This window comes from Cnephaeus nilssonii (assembly GCF_951640355.1).
Source record: "Cnephaeus nilssonii genome assembly, chromosome: 14".
Classification (NCBI taxonomy): domain Eukaryota; kingdom Metazoa; phylum Chordata; class Mammalia; order Chiroptera; family Vespertilionidae; genus Cnephaeus; species Cnephaeus nilssonii.
In genome coordinates this window covers 60,730,668-60,754,060 of record NC_137085.1, presented here as the reverse complement: position 1 = coordinate 60,754,060, position 23,393 = coordinate 60,730,668, and positions in this window count along the sequence as shown.

Below are 23,393 nucleotides of genomic sequence, written 5' to 3'. Positions count from 1 at the left end.
GAATGAAGGGTCCTGGGTTTGATTCCGGTCAAGGGCACATGCCTGGGTTGCGGGCTTGATCCCCAGTAGGGGGTGTGCAGGAAGCAGCTGATAGATGGTTCTCTCTCATCATTGATATTTCTATTTCTCTCTCTCTCTCACCCTTCCTCTCTGAAATCAATAAATGTATTTTTTTAAAAAACACACACACACACCAGGACTAACTGAATGAATCAATGAATGGAGCTCACAGAGATGGATGCAGGACCCTCTTATCCATGTACTCTAAGGTGGTGCACCGAGCTCAACAAGGCCAGACAGTGGACTCAGAGAGAAATTCCAATCTTGGGCCATGGGGCTTCTGAGCTACATGATTTGGGAAGCAGAAATGGGAGTACCAGAGTAACATGGCATGGTAGAACATTGGCTCCAGCCCTACCCTTGTCTTTCATGGCTTTGGGGACTATCAGGCCTTCCTCTGGTATAATGTGGCAGCTGGGCATCAAGGCTTGCTCTTGGAGCTGCATGATACAGTTAGCTATGGGCTTGAACCCCAGCAAGCAAGCAGCATTCAAGACTGAAGAAGTACTAGCCCTTCCTCTGATATGATCAGAGTGCTAGGCTCTAAGCTACGGTTGAGCAGAATTGACGGCCTTAAGCAACAGGTTATCACCAATGTCCATTAAGTTTGCAGGGGAGCAACTCGTTTTCTAGAAGGCATTCTGTGGAACAGATTTCTCCCCTTCTCTCCCTTGCTTTCCCAGCCTCCTTTGCAGCAAGGTCAGAGACGTGGGAATTAGGCTCTGCCAATCAGACATACACATGTGAGATTTTGATTTAGATGAGAGTAGGGTGAGAATACGGGAGCATGAGATCCATTTCCTGGAGAGGCTGATAACAGAGGCCCTGGTTTCTGAGAACAGCAGTTATGGTGACTCTGGGGTCCAGGGCCCAGCACCAGCAGTGCCTGTTATGGTGTCTGTGCCTAGAGGAGGCCGCCACCTAGGGGGCTGTTTCTGGGACATGCTGCAGTTTGATGTTGTTTCTGTTCTGTCCATGTGCCCTCCAAGCTGATCTGGCCCTCCTGGGAATTCTCTAAGCTACCTAATAACCTGGAATAAACCTCTCCTCTCCTTCAGCCAGCTGAAGTAGGTTCTGTTGTTTGCCACTTAGAAGTAGAGTGATCGTTGATCATCTATTTTGTCCTAGGCATTGTCCCACTTATCTCACAGAATTCTCACACAAAACCAAAAAGACAAATACGATTTGCAAGAAAATGTGGTAAGGCAATAGCATGGGATGAGGCTGACAAGATAGACAAAAAAGAGATCGCAAGGGCTCTCGTTTGTCAGCTGTTGAGTTTGGGCTTTCTCCCATAAGCATGCTATGCACACCCCAAATTGTAGGTGGAATGTACACCACGACCTGGCGGGAGCAGTTGCCATGAGGCACCAGCTCCCACAGACCTTTTCACAAGCTTCTCCTTTGTAATCCCTCATTGGCAGCTGGACATGCAAATCACCTCTCAAGTTCCCCAATAATCCCTGACTTACCTCATATCTCAGTGCTTCAGAGGAAGTGGCTAGAGATTGTTCTCTGACCTGTGATTCTTTCCTCGATGCCTTCACGAAACTCCCCACAGTCATGCAAGCTCCAATTCCCACACTGAATTTGTGATTTTCAAAATACATAGCTTTCCCCTGACTGACCTGAGACTGATACAATCAGTAAAATAACAAGTGGGATAGGCAATAACGTGAAGTAAGAATAAATCTGAAGTACACAATTCTGTTCAAAGTGGCCTAGGACAATGGAAGAAACGAGGGCCTCAGGAATCATAGGGGATTGGTCTCTAATCTCAGCTTTGATGTACAGTATATCGGCATAAGAAACATCCAAACCTGTAGCGAATTTTTACGGGTTTATTTGAGCTAAACAGACAACAATTCAGGTGAAACAAAATCCCATTGGACTGAGAAAATGCTCCAGAGAATGGTAGTTTTGCAGCTTTTATTGTGCATTAGAATCAAAGGAGGAGATGTAAGGGGGGTTATGTGAAATTCATTGGTGGTAAATTAGGGAGGTGGAAGAAAGTAAAATGGGGAAATTTCGGAGACTGGATAAATAGCAAAATGGAGAGACAGATCCTTCTTTTACATTGGTGGGTACATTTGATGTGGATAGTTATGAACATTTACAGCACATAGAGATAGTATGAGGGAAACAAGATTACAAGGAGGGATTCTGTAGTCTCCTGCTCTGGTGATGCGTGTGCCCTGAAGGGTCTGGGAAATGTCAGATTACTCTGACATGCCAAAGGTAAGTTATCTTAGATACAAAGAGACAATAGGCAAGCTCACTTGACGTAAAGATTGATCTTTATCAAGGAAGCTACAGGCCCAGGACATGTCTACCTGCCATGACTAGCTTTTAGTTAGGAATTTTTATGTTCAGACCATCCTATGTGGTTACTTTCAGTCTCTGGAGTTTGTGGGGCCCACCATGCAGGCCTCCAGAGTTTGTCAGGTTTAATATGTGGCCCCTTTTCTGCCCACAAGTAAATTAACCACTCAACGTCTCTGAGCCCCAGTTGTCTCATTGTTACATGGGCTTAATACTTACCTCATGGGCTTGGTGAGAACACAGCAGACTCGAATCTCAGGCCCTTTCCATTCTGTGATCAATGTTTAGAAATCAATATAATAAGAACATATGTTTTAACTAAGAGTTCTCATTTTTAATACTTATTTATAGGACTTTTCATGTTAAAAGTGAATTCCTTTAAAATACATAATTTTAAGTAATACGAATCTACATAAAACTGTGATTGCTCTGGATTTGCTCCCTTGAATTGGTTTTTAAAAGTATTCTGTGCTATGCTTCTTTTAAACTCCTAAAAGAAGTGTAAGTTTTCATAGGCTACGGATTTTTGAATTCTGAGAAAATAAAAATCTCACTTTTCACCTTTATAAATATTAAAACATGAACATAACATAGCTGCTAAGTATTTACATAATTGCACATCCAAGCAATAAAATGAAAGCAGAAGAGTAGAGTTCATTGAACTCACATGGAAAGGCTCATCAGTAGCTTTGAAAACAGCCCTGCCAAGTGAATGGCTCTCTCAGTGTAAGACCCAAGGATGACTCGGCATTTTGGGTCTCAGTTTCCTCATCGATTACTACAAAGAAAGCTTGATGTGGAGTCTTCCAGGTTTTATGAGTCTAGGACCAGGAATGTGTTGGGAATAAACAGCATACTCACCAACTGAAAAAGGTGGGTGATAATTAGTCTTCCCAACCTTTGAATGTGATAATTTAAAAGAATAATAACAGCACTGTGTGTGTAATAAGGCATTTCACTGAATGTTTTATATCATTATATAATTCAATCTTTAGAGTCCCTATGATGCAAAACTATTTTTGTTCCCCTTTTTCAGACGAGCACAGAGAAAAGCCATATAGCTCTCACAATGGCAGCCAGTTAAGAAGGGCAAAGGCTAAGGGAGTACCAAAGTGTGATGAAGGATATTGGCTCTGGGAGTCACATTGTGGTTTGGGCGCTATTTTTGTGATTTGGGGCTAAATTACTTAATCCCTCCAACCCTCCATTTTTGTTATCTGTCAAATGGTGAAGTACCAGTTGTACTTACCTTCAAAGATTTCTGTGAAGAGTAAGTGAAATAATTTGTTTAGTGTTCAATATGTGGTAGCTATGTTGGAGATGTTAATGATTTATATTACCTCCCAAATTGTTTCTTTTTAACAATGCTCAGTCTCCTAAGCAGACTGGCCGTTAACAATCCAAGACCATGCACCAACATTCTTAGAGAAATGTTAACCTTTTCACCGATTAGAAAGACCGATGCTACATAACTAAGCTGTTTCACACAGTATACATACTCAGAGACAAAGTCCAAAAAGTTGGCTCTTTCTGACAGACTGCTGTACATCATATTTAGAAACCTGTTTCCCATCACTCATTGCACCTGGCAATCCAGAAGGAACTTTTCGGCATGCTAATTGATGCAGTTAATGAATTGTCCCTGCATTCCAAAAGGTCAGAGGAATGCATCAGGCCTCTCTGTCGTCAATTAGAAAACAATGGCATCCTCTTCTGACCTTTCCACTACCTTACCCAGCAGAACTGAGGATGCCCATCAGGAACTAATGGTAATCCTTTCCTTATAGCACAAACATCTCGATGTCTTTGAGCTCAGCTGTTCTCATTAAGTACAGAAATGCCCAGAGAAGATAACGAATGTATTTAAATTTTTGTTAGTCTGCAGTTTGATGTAATAGTGTTTTATTTTTGGCACCCGATTGCTCAGAAAAAAAAAAAAAAAAAGGAAAAAAAATTCCTTGGTTAAGCTGCTGATTTCCTCTAAATCACTGTGCGCAGGGATGGTAGCTTGATAAAGTCATTTAGTTGCTGGGTGGTTCTAGTCAAATCATGCCAACGGCTCTTGCTGGAGTGTTTCATGTGGGATGTGATGACGCTTACTTTCTTATGGAGTTGAAATAACTGTGCATTTACCCATACTACTTTGCAAGGGATTCTTAAATTTTTATTTCATCTTTAAGGCTTTGAAATAAAAAATTATATTCAGATTTTTAGTAAAGAAAATATCACAAAGAAAATAAATACGTAAACTTTGACTGAATAAAATTAGTTGCAACTTCCTCAGATACTCCTAAATTCTGAAACATTAATACATTGGTCATCAGTCTTGGCTGCGGCATACTCGGGACATTCCCTAGGCAAGTATTATGGAAGTCCATTTGGATAGAAAAATTCATGATTGGGGCATCAATTCTATCGTACATTTACACAGTGGAATACCATGCAGTTGTAAAAAGAGGGATCTCTTACCCTTTGAGACAGCATGGAGGAACCTGGAGAGTTTTATGCTAAGCAAAATAAGCCAGTCAGAGAAAGACAAGTGTCACATGATCTCACTTACATGTGGAATCTAATGAACAAAATAAACTAAGGAAATAGATCCAGAGACATGGAAGCCTGGAACAGACTGACGAATCTCAGAGGGAAGGGAGTAGGGTGGGAAGAGATTAACCAACGAAGTTATGCTTATATGCATAACTCATGGACACAGACAATAGTGTGGTGAAGGCCTGGGTGGGGATGCGGTTGGGGGGCAGGGCATCAGTGGGGGAAGAAAGGGAACATCTGTAATACTTTCAACAATAAAGATAAATTTTTTAAAGAAAGAGAGAGAGAGAAGGATGAAATAACTTGCATAAATATACCTACTTCCTTTCCTCTTTTTTCTTTTCCTGTGTATTTTTTTTAATTTGTATGTTATTTTTTCTCTTTTCTTTCTCTTCTCTAAATCCTGAAGGCAAAGAGATTAGCTGAGAATGTAGGCTGTGCTTATCCAAAATCAGGAAAAAAAAGTTGAAATAGAAAAGCTGTTGACTTTCCAGCCAGCCAGCCAGCCGTCCATCTATTCAATAAACATATATTTGTTGAACATCTGTAAAAATGCCAGACAATATGCTAGAAATACATAAACAAACAATCCTGGGTTATTCATTAATTCAGTCCTTTATATAATAAACATTACAAACTAGCCAAGGTTCGATTCGTAAAAATGGAAAACAAATAATTAAAACATATGGTATGAGTATATAAAAATAACCATAATGCTGAGGGAGCAAAGATGTGAGGAAATAACAGCTTGTGACATGTGTCAGAGGCTGAGTGAGCAGAAAACTGAGGAAAGCCAGCTTGTGGCATGTGTCAGAGGCTGAGTTTCAGAGGCGCACAGGCCACCCCAGGACACAAGGCACAGCTGTCTGGAAGCCTCGGCTGCTACGGTGCTCAGGTGGCAGAGTATGGGATGACAGAAAGGTTATGATCTTCACAACCACACTGCCCTAGACTTACATCCCTATTGTGGCTGAACACTGATTGTCCTCTAATACCCATTTCCTCTTCTTCCTCCAAAATGCAAACTCTCAATTTAGCTGGGCACATGGTCCCCCAGAATAAGTCTGTTTTCCAGTCTCTTGCAGCTGGGTAAGACTCTGAGGTTAAATTCTGGTCAATGGTTTCAAGCAGGAGTGCTGTACATTGAATGTTTATGTTCCCCTGCCCCCAAATCATATATCAAAATCCTAATCTCCAATGTGTCTCAGGGGGTGAAGCCTTGTAAAGTCCTAAGTAAAAAGACCATTATAGATTAATTTCTAGGCTGGGTGCATTGACCCTGCCTGTCTTTTTTCAGAATAAGTAGTGCCCTTTACAGGGTAGAGCTTTACCAAGGGTAATTAGTGTCTATAGTACCACGTCTTATGAAGATCTACAGTGGGAGTAGCCTTAGAGATAACATCTAAAATGAGGTAAAGATATGTCATTTTATGGGATGAGGGAACTGAGACCCCCAAAGGTGAAGCAACTTGAACAAGTTCATGTAGTTTACAGATAAATTAGGTCAAGATTCTTTGCTTATAAAATAACTCTTTGGCCCCCTGGCCAGTTTGGCTCAGTGGATAGAGCATTGGCCTGCGGACCAAAGGGTCCCAGGTTCAATTCCAGTCAAGGGCATGTACCTTGGTGGGGGCGTGCAGGAAGCAACCAACCGATTTGTTTCTCTCACATCAATGTTTCCCTCTGTCTTTCCCTCTGTCTTCCACTCTCTCTAAAAGATCAATGGAAAAATATCCTTGGGTGAGGATTAACAACAACAATCAATCAATCAATAAATAAATATAAATAACTCTATAAAAATAATAAAATAAAATAACTCATTGCTTTATAAAATAATATACTATATTTTTCATTTTAATTGATGATTACAATATAAATTTTATAACCTGTGACCATGTTACAAAAAAACTCTATTGAATTTGTAATGCTTTGATTTGCACACAAGTCAGGAAAGTATTTATTGCAGCGGTATATAAAACCAATTTGGACACACTACTTACACTACCAGAAGTTCGGAGTCTTTTCAATGAATCAGTGTTGGGATAGATAAAATGGTTTAAACAGCCAAATTTCTTGAAGAAGTAGAAACATTTGCCTAGTGAAAAGAATATTCTTGTTAAATGTTCTGGGAGTTCTTAAAGCAATAGATGAAATCCTGATTGCTGTAATTCTTGTATTAGGTACTTTTTAATCAATTCATATTCTAAGTCACAAATGTTTGACCAGTTCCTCTGAGAGCACAATTATTTTCATCAATCTTTCTGCATACCTAATGGAAATGCTAGAGCCCCGACAGAAATCACGTCAGCCACCTCCGTGAACTAGCCTTTTGGTCAGGGGAGCACAGCTCAGACTAGGAAAGTTTAAAGGGTGCCATTCTTCAAATTTTCATTTTGCTTTTTGCTTTTATTTGAATTACTGGACTTAATTCTCCAACCCATGGGTCAGCTTTTGTATATCTTTAGAATGTATTTCTGGGTGAAAGCTGTTTCTCAATATTTGCCACCTCTTATTCCCCCATCCCTGTAAATTCTCAGAAAGTCACTGTGGAGAGAACAAGTCTCCAGTGAGTTATAGCTGATGGTGAGTAATGATATATTATATATAATACTAGAGGCCCGATGCAGGAAATTCATGCAAGGGGCCTGGCCCTCGCAGCCACAGTGGCTTGCCTCAGCCCTCCCAGCCGCAGCTTCATCCAGAAGGTCATCTGGAAGGACATCCAGAAGGTTGTTCAGCTGTCCGCTCTAATTAGCATATTACTCTTTTATTAGTATAGATACTAGAGGCCCGATGCACGAAAATTCATGCAAGAGTAGGCCTTCCTTCCCCTGGCTGCCAGCACTGGCTTCCCTCTAGCACCCGGGACCTGGGCTTCCCTCCTCTGGCCGCCCACAGGCACCCGGGACCCAGGCTGCCTTCCCTCCAGCCCCAGCTTTTGTCCAGAAGGATGTCTGGAATGACGTCTGGAAGGACATCTGGTCTAATTAGCATATTACATTTTTTATTATTTTATATATATACATATATATATTTAGAACTGTAATTTCTGTATGCTTTCTTGTGCCAAATTTTTCTCCATTGCTTTTAAGAGGACTGAGAAAAGTGTGGGGGTTGATGTGGTATTAGTCTTAAAAGCTATTGGTCACAAGGAAGAGATGTCATACTTATATCTAGACAACATATAGCCATGGATACCAAAAAACAAAAAGGTATAAAAGAACAGGAACATAAAAGTGTCAGAAGAAAAAATACAATGCTTAATAGACAAACAAAAATACTGGCCTTTGGACTAAAAATTAAAACAGCAGTGAGATACCTTTTTTCACTAATAGAAACAGCAACAACTTATACATGTATGTTCAACACTGACCAGAGCATGGTGAGGTGGACACTCTATCTCTGTTGTCATATCTTATGTTAGTTTAATATTTCTGGGAAGCTATTTAGCAGCACATATCAAGAGTCTTTAAAATATTCATACTTTATATCACTTCCGAGACAACCCCCTCCCAAAGAAAATAGAGATAATGGCAAAGATTAATGTATGACAGATTACTTTGATGTTGTTTGCAACAATAAAAAAGTATAAACACTATCAATGTGCAAAAGAATAGCTAAATGAATTATGGAACAGTCATAGGTTGAATTATTAAATAGTTATTAAACATGATGTTTCTGAAAAATTTAATAACGTGGAGAAATGATCATGATTTAACACCTTGGAGAAATACAGGCACAAGACAAATGTACTGCAGAAGAGTCCATGAGGCTGAAAGTACCTGCCACTCCCCACGCTCCATTTTGAGGAAACCAGCCTGGGCAGTTACGCCTAATGTTACCTTAGCTTGTGATAAGGTAATGGTGTCACCTCATTTGACTTGTCCAAATTTAACTCTGTGGCATCATCAGAAATAATATGAGGAAAATATCTTCTAAAACAGTGCTAGCAGTGTTACCTGCCTTTCCACTCAATAAATATTTGCTCCTAAGTGCACGTTAGATGGGAATTGTGAATTTGCTGTTCCATTTCAGTTTCAATCTCGAAGGAGCTGTTATTGTGGGGGCATCTTACCAAAATGAGTGAAATTCTAGTGTATCTATAAAGATACAATTCTATAACATTAGCCTTTGCATATGGACTGTTTATTATGCTACACTTCCCATCGGGATAGCTCTTGTAAACATCCCCTAAGATCTCTAAAACTCAGTGGGTGATTTCAGGCTTCATCTAATTAATCTTGTCAATAGCACTAGATGCATTTATCCCTGCTTCCTTTTAGAAAATTTTCACTGGACTTCAGGAAACACTATTCTCTCTTCCTCCTCCTCTTATTCACTTTATAGTCTCTTCTATTGGTTCCTTTTCTTCTCCCTTCCTTTAATCTAAAGATTGTGTATCTCAGATCTCAATATTTTAGCCTCTTCTCTAGCTATAACCAGGTACTCTCATTGGGTACCATGGCTTTAAATATCAACTGTACTCACATGATAATAATAGGACTAATGGCTTATACTCTTACTTTGTGCCCCATTCTAAGTATATTATATATACTAATCAACTCTCACAATAGCACTAAGAGATAGTTCCTATTATTGTTCCCATCTTAGAAGAAACACTGAGGCACAGAAAAATTAAATAATTTGCACAGAGTTACAGCTAGCAGGGAGTGGTGCCAGACTTGAACCCAGGCATCCCAGCTTCAGCTTGTCTGCTCTTAAGAACTATACTCCTCTACACCATACCACCTTGTCTATGATTCCCAAGTTATACCTCTACCTGCCACCTTTCCCCTAAAATCCAAGTTTTGTACATTTGACACCTTTGGTTTAAAGGTGGCATTCTTCACATTTTGGTTTAAGATTAATTTCAAATTTAATATATCCAAATTTAAATTTTTATTTCCCCCAAATCTCTTCCCCCATAGGTTCCCCTTTGAGTAAATGGTACCCCTACTACTCCAGTTGCTTGAGTCACCCTTGACTTCTCTCTTTCTTTCATTTCCCACCTTCATTTCATAAGTAAATAATATTGATTCTGCCTTCTAAATAAATCAAGAACCTGGCTGCTTTTTTCACCTTTTCTATAGCTACCACCCGACAACACATCAGCTTCCCTCGCCTGCGCTCTCGCATCGACTTTCTAATCTAAATTCTACAGAAGTTGAGATTATACTATGTCCTGAGAAAAATCAGCCCCACAGGCCATGACATAGTGATCCAAGGATCAGTGTCACAACCAATGGTAACTCAGTATAAGTAGACATTAAGAAAAGTTAAACCTCTTTAGTCAGTAAGGATACTCCAAATGTGGTGGTAGATCACCTTAATCAGCTGGTAACTTTGGGGATATAATATAAACTTGTATGCCAAGCAGTGCTGAGTTACCTCCCTGGTCCTCTGGGGCCTGTTATAGAAGTCTAGTCTTAGATGCAATGGGTCCCTGTTTATAGGCTAAGAATAAAATATCTCACTCTATCTCCCATTCCATTGCTCACTTGCCATAAATACTCCTTTAAAAAAGTAATCCTACTATAGTGCTTGCTTACCATTTAAAACAGGAAAATGTGCGTGGTAAAATGCACAAGAAAATAAGTCAAAACCTAATTAGTATTTGACTTAAGGCACTCCTCATGTGGGTTTTTATTCTGTTTTGGTTTGGTTTTTGGTTTTTGACTCTCCTTTGCAGATGATATCTTGTTTTAATAATCAAGGGGGAAATTTTAAGAACCAGGTGTAAGAGAGACTGTGGCGAGGGCATTTTCATATTCAAAACGGAGGAAATCAAGGTAATTATAAAATTACCTCATTATTTATTCACTACTATCATTTTAAAAATTCACTCATTCTTTTATACAAATACTTGAATCCTCCAAGCAAACATCTCAGAACCAGCCTCATCCTGACCTCTGCTATTTTTGGCATCTTCCTTTATTCCAAACATTGGGTGATTCCACACCTGAGGCCAACTTCTAGAATATATGACTTTATTAAAGTAAAGGAAATATCACAAAGGAACTTCTCTACAGAAAAGGGAAATTTCAATTGGATATTAAAATGATCACTGCCTCTGGAATCCATAGGCCAAAACCAATACAGTTCCTCCCTTGCCAACTACCTCTCCTTTTATCCAGAATCGGCCTAGTGGCAAGCTGCAGCCTACTTCCCAGGAAGGAATTTTTACACTAATTTCCCTTCAGAAGTCCAGGACCCCAGCCTTCACTACGGTCTAATAAGAGGGGCATTAAATCACTTCTTCCTCATCCTTAGTCTCAGGCCCTTCTAGAAAACAGCATAGTAATCTGGCCAGATGTGAAAACCCTAAAGAAAGGCCATTGCACTTTAGTAGTCAGAGAAATTTATCTCCCAAATTGCCTAAATTCTCCACTCTGAAATAAAATGTTGCCTTTACCTTTGCAAAAGATAAATGAAAATATTTTTCCTACCATAGAAAATAGCCCTTCTCCCAAGTGAATCAGAAAACAGCTGGCAGCTCTAAAATAGCAGCTCAGTCTGACTTCGAGCCATCAAGATTTCAAAAATATTGACTCAATATTTTTGGTGGGCCACAAATATGGTTCTAAATCTTCTAGAAATCTCTGTAGAGGGAAACATGATTCACTTTGAAACACAAAGATAGGATAAAAATAAACTTTCCCTGTGGCTATTAGAGAGAGAGAGAGAGAGAGAGAGAGAGAGGGAGATAACTGTGCAATGTGATGGAAATATCTTTCACAATGCTCATATAGTTAACATAGCAACAAAAGCTTTATGAGGCTAGTTTTTACAGTGAGCCTCACTCTCAATTGGAGGTGTTGTCATTCACTAGAAGCAATTTTATAGAGGGCCAATTTAAAGTGAGTTAAGAACATCACTTGCTGTCGATCTCACTTAATCCAGAAGTGGATTTTAAAAAATTCAGCCAAACGTTATTGACCCAAAGTTCATAGTCCTTTATGTATAGCTTCTAAGAGTCCAATAAATTGGTACACACACACACACACACACACACACACACACACACACCATTTTTTTACTTTAATTTGTTACTATTTCACAATGGTAAAATTTATAGCTTGAGATACTGTTTAATTCTAAATAAGTCTGGGTTGTCATGGGATATTTTCTATGCTCTGGATCTTAGAGCATGTAATGAGGTCTCATGATTTCCTCTTGCACATGCTCTCACATTCATGGTTATGGTTATGGACATTCTTTATATGTTTCTGTGAGCTCTGGATTAAATTGGAAAATATTCAAAAAAAGAAAGTATAATAACACTAGAGTGTCCTCTGAGTTGGCATTCATAACCAAATTTGCTGGAGCTAAAAATGTTAAAGGAAACCTTTGCTAGCCAGATAGTGAGCTTTTTTTGTTTGTTTTTCTTCAATAAAAAAGCTTGGGATTCTAATAAATTTTGAGATTTTCCCAAACATAAAACCTTGTTGTAAAACAACCTTAATGTCATAAGGTTGCTTATGACATTACCAAGCACAACTGAAGACGTCTTGGTTAATCAATGTGCCTTGGAAATAGTCTTGCTAGTGTGTGACTTGAAACAGAGAAAGAAATCTGAAACAGCATCTTACTCCAGCGACATCATCTACCTCCAAATTCTTCTCGTGTTTTAAAGCACGTCCTACAAGAATTGGAAACCACTCATTCTTTCCTTTCAACATGCAGCTGGATGAAACCATTGCCTTTCTCACCGCATTCCCAGCTCAGCTCTAGCCTCTGGTGCAACCTCCACTTCAAAGAGGAATTCTTCTCTCCTGAGCCCTGTTTTGCAACTTCAAAGGTCTTCGCTGTTGTCAAAATAGTGACAAGTTTCTTTGCCAAGAAAATTTTCCCATGGAGATAATCTTGATATCCTTGATATTCTGGGCACAGATGGAGCCCTTGCAGGACTTGGTAACACATCTGGTTTGCTGCTTTGATGAACAAAGACAGTCCATATGTCATCATGACTCATTGCCATCCTCATCAGCATGCATTTCGCTCAGAGACTCTGCCAACGGACTTGAAAGAAGTTTTGTCATCATCTACTTAAAATAAGTCCTCAATTTCATCAGACCCAGGGCCTTGGTTCACCTCATTTTCAAAATGATATTGTTAAGAAATGAGAGCAAAAGTGAAGTGTTTTTTACTAAATGAAAGTTTACTGGTTTTCTTGAGGACAAGTCTTGGAAGGATTGATTGAAGCAACTGAGAGAAATTTCAGCTTTTTGAGAGAGAAAAGTGTAACCCAACAAGATGGTGTTCATTCATGATTTGGCCACAGGTGAGAGTAAAATCTTTCTATTCAATACTTCCCAGTCAGCATATGGATGCTGGTAAAATCAAGCAAATGAAACAAGCTATTTTTCCACCTTCTGGAAGATAAAATTTGACATAGAAAACTAAGCTGAGGGTTTTTTTTTTAATGTATTTTCATTGATTTCAGAGAGGAAGGAAGAGAGAGAAAAACATCAATGCTGAGACAGAATCATTGATTGGCTGCCTCCTTCACTCCCCGTACTGGAGATTGAGCCTGCAACCCAGGCATGTGCCCTGACAGGAATTGAATGGTGACCTCCTGGTTCATAATTCAACTCTCAATCATGGAGTCACACTGGAAGGCAAAGCTAACTTTTGAAAACTAGAGGAAGTACTTCTGTATGCAAGGGAGAGAGAATAGATAACGCTTTAGAGAATTTGCTAAAGGCAGAAATCTGAAGACATGAACATTGCAGAAAAAATACTCTGCTCAGATTATTAGCTTAAAATTCTGAAACAAGTCAGAAGAAATCCTTTCCTTGGTGAGCTAGCATCAATAATGCAGACAAAGACAAAGCTGATACTCAAGGCAAAGAAAATGATGCAATGTGAGTTCAACTGGAAGAAACTTAAAGGAATTCACATGCCCAGAAATAAATCTGTCCTTGTCTCAAAAAGGAAGATATTGATACATGTACATTTCTAAAATGTTTCATTTTTCCAGCATGAAAAGTTGGAAAGCTTTTGGGTCAAAGTCATACTATTCAAGGCCATTCCACCTTTTCCAGCTTTTTTTACAGGCCAATAACAACCTCCTTGATCCTGACATAAACCTTCAGAATTGAATTCTACTTTTAATTTTGTTTGCATTTTTTGAAGTTTTATAGCAAGTAGTCAATTACATTTATATAAACATGAGAATGAAAGATATAATTTTATGGGCAACATTTTTCTATTTTATCTATGTGAAGGAAATTAATTTCCAGTGCAATAAATAATATTGATTGAAAAATGTTGTATATACAGGTTTACAGAGTTTTTGCCTGGAGTTGGAATATGTAGCTTTTGGAAACAGTTCAAAGAAGTCCATGACTCCAACAAGTTTTAGAATTGCTGACTTAGAGAAACAGTTGCACTAGTGATCCCTAAAGCAGGCAATAAATACTGTCTGTGAGCTGGGACTTTAATGGCTATTGGGAGGTGGTGATTTGGGGTAGTAGGAAAGTACAAGGAGTCCAGTCAGACCATCTCGCAGTTTGAGTGCATTTAGAATTAAAATCCTCATAATAGAACTGAGTTGCCTCTAAGAATGTGTACCTAATAGAAGCCCATCTCTTCTCCTATCAAGTGAGGATTTTCTTCTGAATGTAATTTGGGTTAGCTGTACTGCCAAGACAAATGGATAGTTGAAGCCCTATAGTTCCATGTCACAGAATACAATAATTTCATCTGGGAACATTTTTTAACATTTTCCTTTTTTAAAAAAAATGTATTTTTATTGATTTCAGAGAGGAAGGAAGAGAAAGATAGAAACATCAATGATGAGTCATTGATTGGCTGCCTCCTGCACGCCACCTACTGGGGATCAAGCCTGCAACCTGGGCATGTGCCCTTGACTGGAATCGAACCTGGGACCCTTCAGTCCACAGGCCAAACACTCTATCTACTCAGTCAAACTGGCAAGGGCAGGACTTTCCATTTTTTAAAAAAGGGTAAGTCTCTCTCATATCAAGGAGACTGAAATGGCAAATTTAGGAACTTTTGTGGCATTAGGAAAAAGTGCGTTCTCTGGCATGTTGAGTTTGTCCACATTGAAAGTTAACACTTGGAAACTTTTAACACTGGGATGTAAAACTGTGGCCCAGTTCAAAGGGAGGAAAGTGAAATTCAGGGAAGGGTTGAGTTTTCTATTGTAAATGCACGTTCACTGTGCACATCACTCAGGTGCTAGGTGAGCCTGCTGGTGCAAGTGGGAGAAGCATAAAGGATAAGACTTAGATGGCTTACTCGGTGCTGAGAGCTGCATGTGTGTTATTTCATTGGTGCACACTTCTTCATATATAAGCCCACAGCCATCTGATTCTACCACCTAAGCCTTTCCTACTGAGACCATTATACTTCTTGAGGCTTTCTGTTTTCAAACAACTTGGTTTTTAATGATTTGCTTATCACTTGAAGCTCTGACTCCTTTCAAACCTCTGAGCTACTCATCAGCGGGATCTTCTCCCTGAACTGTAGTCTTTGGAGTGGGATCCCAGGTGTCTCCAAGGCTGAGTTTCTGCTCCCATATCCCCCAGGGCTATGATTTGTCTTCCTCTTACCAAATAATGAGACTCTCTAGTGTCCTCTGTGACCATACCTTCCCAGCCCAATCTCCAGGTTCTACAGCTGGGCCTGACTCCCAGGGAACCACATGGGCCACCACCTTAGCATTAGCCCAATAAGACTGACTTTGGACTTCTCAACCTCAGAACTGTAAGGTAATAAGTTCGGGCTATTTTAAACCACTAAGTTTGTGGCGATTTGTTACAAGAGCAATGGGAAAATAATACATTTGTTAAGATGGCAATTCCCTAACTTATTTCTAGATTCAACAAAATCCCATCATGATTTTTTTTTATTTTTTTTTATTTTTAGAAACTGGCAAGCTGATCCTAAAATTTTGTAGAAATTCAAAGACCCTGGAATACACTGGAAATGGCTGAAAGGAATTTGGGGGGATAACAGATAGGTCCTAAAACTGGGTTTTGGTGATAGCTGCCCCACTTTATAAATGGCTAAAAATTACTGATTTGTACAGGCATTTATGTAATCTCGGGAGAACATTCTTATGAAGGATTGAGAACCAGGCCCTTACTCAGAAACATAGCCCTATTTTATAACATTGATCCTATTTTTAAAAAAAAAGAAAAAGAAAAGAAAAGGAAAAAAAAAAGGGAGGTTTTATTCTTATGAGTTAGACTGTAGGCCTCCTTTCTGGGAAAATAACCTGCTGGGATGTGTTAACTTTTTTAATTTGTTCACATATATCAGATCCTTTTATTTTCTTCATATTAACCCTTTAAGAACTTTCTATAAAAATCCACTATGGAAACATTCATTTGAAATTTCCTTTATTGTTGATGAAATATCATCTCAGTGTGTTGCTCACAGTTTAGATCGGTGCCTGCTATAGTGTGTCTTCTTAGAGTCATAACATCCCAGACATAGAAGGATAAAGTTGTTTTTTTGGTGACTTGACAGAAAATCTATCACATAAAAATATATTTCTATGTGATAGCCTACACATTGGTGAGTAAATTTTATCTTCACTCATATTCACCACTATTTTATGGCAATGCATTCTATTTTTAAGAATAAATATATTTTCCCCAGGATTGTTTTATTGATTGAAACATTCTCAAACTAGGGTCCTGAATGTCATGATAGTACAATGTCTTCAAAGTTAACATCAGCAGAGTCTCTTCATATGCACACTTAACTGAATTGAATGATTCAGCCTCAGCAAAAATAATAATTGCAGAAATGAAAATACTGCCAAATATCACTTGTGCACTTACTATTCTATACTTTACATTACCAGAGACATTTCACATGTGTGCAGATGTGTATTTGTACAGGATTTATTCTATATATACTTACTAATGGGCATTTAGAGATTTTTCAAGGATAATTGGGCCCTATACCTACTTGGTCTTTTTTTGCCTTACTCACTGACTTTAATACCTAAACCCCAAACACAGAGCAAAGGAAAGGTGAAGATGCAAGGTCACACTACCAGGAAAACTCTGACACCCCTCCCCCAGGGGTCTCTGCCCTCTCTGTGTCCCCCAGTCCCCTGGACATTACTCACACATGCAACCCCCCTGGGGATGGAGCTGTGTCTCAAGGTGTCTGCCTCGCTGACTAGAGTGTGCTTCCTTTTCATGCAGAATTTATGTTTTATATATCTTTGCATTCCCAGTGCCTCGGGCATCCTTGGCTCTCAGTAAATTTAAGCTTTGAATAGCCGAGAGTCAGAATTCAGATTATTCCAGGTCATGATTTATTGAACATCTGATGTTCAATAAATGCTCGGGTCAAGTGGGGAATGAAAGAATGAGTGGATCCACTTCTATTGACTGCAAGGAACTCAAAGTGTGTCACAATTTAAATAATTAAAAATAATATTTTGTGTTTATAAGATCTTTACATTTTTTTATCACACCTACTGCCCTTTAAGTAAAATTGTATGTGACATATTTAGAAAGTAATTTTTTAAAATAGCATTTTATAATGCTTATTATACATGATTCTGCATCTATAGTTCTAAAATATTAATAATAGCTAACTCTTGCCTGGAACCATAATAAATACTTTACATACAATACTATATATCATTTACACACAGTACTTTCTTTACATATGTTACTATACATAATATATATATATATATATATACACATTTTATATGTGTGTATATATATTGTTTATACAGTAGTCTCCCCTTATCAATAAGGGATACATTTCAAGATGCCCAGTGGATGCCTGAAATTACAGATAGTACCAAACCCTAGATGATAGATGATAGATAGATACACACGTAGATAGATAGAGATAGAGATATATATAGATATACACTGAGTGGCCAGATTATTATGATCTTTGAATACATAATAATCTGGCTACTCAGTATATATCCTATATAATAAAAGGCTAATATGCAAATTGTCCCCTCGACCAGGAGTTAGACCAGCAGGCAGGCTGGCCAACCGCCCATGTCCCCTCCCCCTGGCCAGACTGGCCAGACCCCACCCATGCACAAATTCATGCACCGGGCCTCTAATATATATATATATATATATATATATATATATATATATATACACATACATACACACACACACACACACACTGAGTGGCCATATTATTATGCATTCAGAGATCATAATAATCTGGCCACTCAGGGTATATAAAATGTTCTTTTCCATACATACACACTGACGATAAAGTTTAATTTATAAATAGGCACAGTAAGAGATTAAAAACAATAACTAATAATAAAATAGAACAATTATAACAATATACTATAATAAAAGTTATGTGAATGTGCTCTCTCTCTCTCTCTGATAACCGATCTGATCATCAGAGCAGCTACTAAGTGACTAATGGGCGGGTAGCATATACAGCATAAATAGCCTGAGCAATGAGATGGTTCACATCCCAGAAAGGATGGGGCAGGGTGGCGAGAGATTTCATTCCCCTACTCAGAATGGAAAGATAGGCAATTTAAAACGTATAAATTGTTTATTTCTGGAATTTACCACTTAATAGTTTCAGAATGCTGTTGACCACAGGTAACAAACTGTGGAAAGCCAAACCACAGATGGGGGAGGGGAGCTATTATATATATAATTTATATCATATATTTACCTACACTACTGTATGTCATTTATTCTCTACACAAATACTCCCATTTTCCCCATTTATAGATGAGGGAAGAGAAACATGGGAAAGTTAAATAACATGCGCAAGTCATTTAACATAGAGCACAATAGAGCCAAAACTTTAACCCACTTGTTTTTTTCCTCTGAGTTTTAGCATAAAAATTTCAGCAAATCTACAGATTAAATTCCTCTGTACACATGGAAAGTTGAACGCTATCAAGTTAACTTACACCTAAATTCAGAAATATCCATTTGTTCTGAATAATTTAAATAACAATGCAATGGATAATCACACAGTCTGATCCACATAAGAATTGCTGTCACAAGGGAGTTGCTGATAGTGGTCAAATCTGAACTGCAGCTTCCCATTGAAAAAGAAAAGTCCTTTGACAATCAGATTCAAAACGGAGATCAAACTCTATAGCCCATCCAAGCTTCGAGCTTCTTCCATCCAAACATTAAATGACCAAATAATTAGTAGAGACCCTGTGAACTCACCATCTATTTGTTCTGAGCAAATTAGGCCACTTGTTCACTGGTGTGAAGAACAAAAGGAATTACTCAAAATAAACTCATGGGGATTATGATGGTGTGCAAATGCTGACATGGCCTAGCAAAATATGTGCTGTGCTTGCTTTCTGTGTAAGCGCCGAGTTTTCTGACCAATGTGGATAGTTCTACTTATTAGTGGTGTATTTATTATTTTACCTTCCCTACTCTCTACAAGTAATTGAGACGAGTTACCTTAAGAGCACATATATGTAAGGTCAGTCTTTAAATATCTGAAAGAAAGACTAAGAACCAGACAGAGAAGGGAGAGATTTCTATCAGCAAGCCCTGAGAAGATAGCTTAATGCAATTGAGAGTTACATTGAGTGCTGAATTCCTTGGCAGCCAAGGCTAAAAGAGAAACATTATAAATTATGTACTTCACATTATCTGATAAAAGAATGGAGTTTATTCTTTGGAACACACAATTTTTCCTAACATTAAGTTCTAAGAGAAACTTCTCCCAAGGATATATAAGTAATGGATGATATTAAATTAACAGTTGGATGGCAGTTTTGTAAAAGATGCAGAAATGTATACTATTTCTTAACTGTCTGAATCATTCTCATTTTCTCGCATATTCATTTGCAACTGTGTAGCATTAGCCCCTTCCCAAATAATCCAAAATAACAACTGTATAATGTCAAGTAATTAAGAAAGCTATTTCTCCTTCTAAAGAATGATCTCAAAATCATATGAACAGAACCCAAGTCAGATTTGCATTTCTATTCCAGCATTCAATACAAGTGGAAATTTCTGAACAAGAAGAATTTAGGATGCTAAGAACTCCTCTAGGGCAAGATTTGGTGATTAGTGAAGTCCCAAAGGAATAAGCACATCTTCACCATAATTCTCCCAAACCATTGCACTATTTTAGACTTTGGATTTATGGAGAATAATAGTCCCTCACATTTAGGGGAGAGAGACATAAACCTTCTGATTTTTAAAATTTTATCAAAGAAAAGTTTCAAAAAACCCTACCATCTATTATTACTGCAATTTCAAAGAAAAAGGAACATAGTGACACAAAGAAAGTATGAAGGGCATAACTTCAAAATAAAGAAGTTCCCTAACTTGAATATATGATCTTTTTATTATCTATCTATCATCTATCTATCTATCTATCTATCTATCTATCTATCTATCTATCTATTTATTTTGTTAGTCCTTACCCAAGGATATTTTTCCATTGTTTTTTAGAGAAATTGGAAGGGAGGGGGAGAGACAGAGAGAGAGAGAAAAACATCCATGTGAGAGAGACACGTTGATTGGTTGCCTCCCGCATGCGCCCTGACCAGCCAGGGTTGGGGATCAAGCCTTCAACTGAGGAATGTGCCCATGACCCTTCAGAGGACCGACACTCTATCCACTGAGCCAAACCAGCTAGGACAAATATCTGAGCTTTTTAAAAACCTGGCTACATGATTCTTATTTTATTCCTTTTTGCAGCAGACTGCTGACAGCAACCACAAACCTCTTCCCCAGACTTCCTGTCACCAACATTCCAGTGCTCTCTATTGACAAAGCTTCAATGTGAGCTGTCCAGTAAAAAGAAAATACTTAAAGGACCCAGACCTGAGTTCACAAAGCCGGCCAAAAAGGGTGAATTCCTAGCTAAGAGGCAATAAATCGGTAACTGACATATGATCCAACATATCAACTCTCTTCCAAATCCCTCATCTCTGACTGTTCCCTGCAAGGCTCACGTCACCGATGCACGGTGAACGGTCCAGGTGCACTCCTGCCTCGAGGGCTCTGCCTGCCCTCTCACCTGGAATGCTTGCCCCACACCTCTTTTCAGGTCTTTGCTCAAATGCCATCCTCTCCCGACGGTGTCCCTGGCTCCCTAACACCCATATTCCCCTCCTCCGCCTTGTTTTACTCCAGAGCACTTACTGACATATACCCCAACACACACAATTTTTTCACTTATTTATCTTGCTTATTTTTAGTCTCCTCTCTAGAACATGACTTTCATAAGAATAGAGATTCTGTCTGTTTGTTCACTGTTGCATGCTCAGCAATCAGAACAGGGCCTGCCTCAGAGTAGGTACATGACAAATATTTGTTTAATTAATGGCCTTTTAAATACTCAGTTATTTATGTGCATTTAAGTCAAGAATAATTAAAATATATATGGTTTAAAAAATTAAATCACTCATTCATGCATAAACTTATGTAAGAATGTTTACTGCTTTATTTACAATAGAAAAAACTGTAAACTACCTGTCTATCGACAAGAGAAATTACGTATATTCTTATAATGGAATGTTACTCATCAATAACAATGAATTAACTACTGAGACACACAGCAACATGGATAAGTCTCAAAAAACATATTGAGCAAAAGAAGCCAGTTGCCAAACGTACATACTATATGCTTCCATTTATGCGAATTTCCCTAACTGTAAGACTAATCTATGATAACAGAAATAAGAATAGTATTTGCCTAGGGAGAAGAGGAAGGAATACAAGGGTGCTTTCTGGGGTATAGTAATGTTCTATATCTCATTTGGGGTGAAGATTACACAGAAGTATGCGCTTATCAAAACTCATCAAACACACTTAAAATTAATACATTTCATCCTATTAAATTTTACCTCAACAAAAAATTCAGTTATAATTTCAATTTAAAATACAGTCACAAAAACAATTTGTAATCCCAATTTGATGATAATCTGTTAAATAAACCAGGAAAACACTCATGACTTTCTCATTCATCAACAAGACTAAAGCAAAAACATAAGTTTTGTCTTTATGGAAGGCAAGATTTGAGTTCATTCTCCAGAAGTCAAGACACAAAAGAAAGTGGCTGAGGGTCCAGGTTAAACTCATCTGTAGCTGAACAGGGTCATAGGAAATCTAATTAAATTTCCCCAAATCGCCTTTCCTTTTCCAGTGTGGTTCTTCCAGTCCTGTTATTTCTCATGATAGCTACTGCTAGTCAAGGCTGGTTACTGGTTTAATTTTTGAAAAAGTCACAATGATAAGGATTGTAAACTATCGAAAGTGGTGACCTAGGAGAATGATAAAGTTTCCTTTCATTACTTTGTCTTATCCTCACCTGAGGATATGTTTATTGATTTTAGAAAGAGAGGAAGAGGGATAGAGAGATCAAGAGAGAGACATGGACATGAGAGAGAAACATCAATCGGTCACCTCCCACACTCGCCCCGACCAGGGATCAAACCCACAACCCTTTGGTGTATGGACAATGCTCCAAACAACTGAGCCGCCTGACCAGGGCTCCCTCCAGTACCTTTACTTTTCTTATTTTTTTAATCCTCACCCAAGGACATGCTTAGAGAGAGTTAAGGGAGAAAGAAATATAAATATAGGAGAGAAACATCGATTGGTTGCCTTCTGAATGCTCCCCAACTGGGGATCAAACCCGCAACCCAGGTATGTGCCCTGACCATGAATCGAACCAGCAACCTTTTGGTGCACAGGATGGTGCTCAACCAACTGAGCCACTCCAGTAGGGCCCTCCATTACTGAAAAAAAAAAAAAAAAAAATGCTGCATGGGCAACTACTGTTACACGAATCTGGATGACCACAGTTAGTCTCTCTGTGCACATTCAGTTTTCCTTTAAGTTCCTATGATTTTATCACTTAATTGTTTTTAATTCTATTTTGCCATTTTGAAAATGATATACTCTAATTTCTTGAAATTACTGCTAGAATAAGCTGTGCTTTATAGGGCCTGATGCAAAAACGTTCACCAATTGTAGTTAAGTTCCTAAGTTGCCTCGACTTTCTCCATTAGTATCCACCACCCAGACTTTGACCCATTCTTTAAACAGCTGGACTCATTGTTCCTCTCTTGAAGTGCATGAGCACTCCACTACACAGAATTTGTCCAGTAGTTCTACAAATAAAAACAAAAAGAAAAAGAGAATCCAGACTACATTGGCCTCCTGGCATTACTGGACAGAGTAAGAATAAAGAAAGCACTTTGCCATTATACCTACTAGAAATCATCTCTGTCTCTGAGCATGTTGCTAAAAAAACAACAACACAGAAATAGCAAAAAAGGAACTGGAAGATTAATATGGCCCTCAGGTAACTGGTGATAAAGCAAACAGGTCAGGCTTTTTAAAATTAGTAAGAAATCTGTACCTGCTTGCACCACCTTTTTGGCATAAATCAATGATGGTATCTGAATATAGGCATCCATAAACCCTTCTTTCAAAAATGAAGAAAAGATTAATTAGTTATAGGCTTGGTAATCA